The sequence below is a fragment of the Capricornis sumatraensis genome, chromosome 17 (assembly GCF_032405125.1).
Source record: "Capricornis sumatraensis isolate serow.1 chromosome 17, serow.2, whole genome shotgun sequence".
In the NCBI taxonomy this organism is placed as follows: Eukaryota; Metazoa; Chordata; class Mammalia; order Artiodactyla; family Bovidae; genus Capricornis; species Capricornis sumatraensis.
The window spans coordinates 12520665-12522592 of record NC_091085.1 but is presented as its reverse complement, the minus strand read 5'-3'; positions in this window follow the sequence as shown (position 1 = coordinate 12522592).

The window sequence follows — 1928 nt, the reverse complement described above, 5'->3', positions numbered from 1 at the left end:
GCTTACGCTGGGAAAAACACCCAAGGAGAGCAGGAGTCAAGAGCCCCAGAGTTTTAGTCAGGAAGGCTTGAGGAAAATCATTTTACACTCACAATGAAGGAATAAAACTAAGACCTAATAAAGAAACTATTTCTCCAACAATGAGAGGGATCCGAAGAAAACACAAAAAGTAAGAATACTTTCTCCAAGTTCTTTTTTTCCTCACTGCTTAAAATACGAGAAAATGCTAACTAATCTACGTTAACAAAAAACAGATCAGAGACTGCCTGGGGCTGACTTTTTGAGGCTGATGGAAACATCTTAACTGATAATGGCTTCATATATACACTTGTCAAAATCCATCCAATGAAACACTTGAAATGGATACAGTTTACTGTATGTACTATACCTCAATAAAGCTGATTGAAAATAAATAGGAAATGAAAAAAAGCCATCGCCATTTTCCCTGTGGCAATCACAACGTAAGTGCCATGCCCTGAGCATGCGGAAATTCAGTCATGACAGTTCTATCATCATAATTTTTACTGAATCCTATGTACTTTTGGTACACACATGTCAAGTTCACGTCCCAATTTTAAATATCCCCTAAAGACTACACTGATTCAGCTTCCCTGGTGGCTGAGTGGTAAAGAATCCACCTGCCAAAGCAGGACATGTGGGTTCCATCCTTGCGTGGGGAAGGTGCCCCGTAGAAGATGGCAACCCACTCCAGCATTCCTGCCTGAAAAGTCCCATGGACAGAGGAGCCTGGTGGGCTACAGTCCATGGGGTCACAAAGTGTAAGACATGACTTAGCAGATAAACAACACCAACAAACAATGATTCAGCATTAAAACAAAAAATTATGCTTGCAAAAAAGCGCAGAAACACAGCAATGGGGATTAAGTTTGACATTCATGAAACAAGTATTTTTGCTAAGAATGACCAGAGTACCACTTTTTTTTTTAACAAGGCAACATTCAAGTACTAATAATGCATTGTATCGTATTTTAAGCTAGCATTTTCTTCTTTAGTGATACATAAAATAACAATTTGCCTTATAATTTATCACATGGTAGAGAGAATTCTAAGATGCCCCCGAGATTCTAACATGTTGGTATACACATGTTCTCAAAGTTATTGAACCAAATATTGACCTAAACACTGTTGAGAAGAGATGTAATTAAATTCCTAATCAGTTCACTTTAAATTATTGGGATTATTCAGTTCTAAAAAGAAAGCAGAAAGAGTCCTCTACTATCCTTAAAGTACTGAGCTGCCCATAATCTCCAGGAGCCCCTAGTGGGCTGAGAGGTCCACGACAGGCAGACAGCAAGAAAACAGGGGCGCCATTGCTACAAATGCAGGGAAATGAATTCTGCAAACTACCAGTGAGCCCGGATGAGGACCCTGAGCCTCAGAGACGATCACATCTCTGGCTGACAGCTTGATTTCAGTCTAGCAAGACCCTGAGGATAGAACCCAGCTAAACTACACAAAGACTTCTCACCAACAGAAACTATAAAACTGCTAAAAGTTGTGGTAATCAGCAATGCAGCAAAGGAAAACCAATACAAATGCCTTCTTATTTTAAGGAAATATAGTTTATATGATTTGCCGTAAAGATTGCTAATCTGTTTCTATCATCAGAACAGAGTCTTGTATTTCACATTATTATGTGTTATTATTCAACTTCACAAGTCAGTAGGATGAGGTAATACTATACGCGCAAAATTTTACAGACAAAAAAAACTTTATAACAAGAATTTATTTCCGTCATCAACTGGGCATACAATTTAGCATATTTGCTTCTGTCTCTCTAAACAAATGACATACCATAAATAAGTAAATATCTCAGTCCTTATCCATTTCTAAAGGAATGAAAGTTGAATTTGAATTTGTGGTGATTAAAAACTAATCTTAAGATGTAGCTGCTGCTGCTAAGTCAC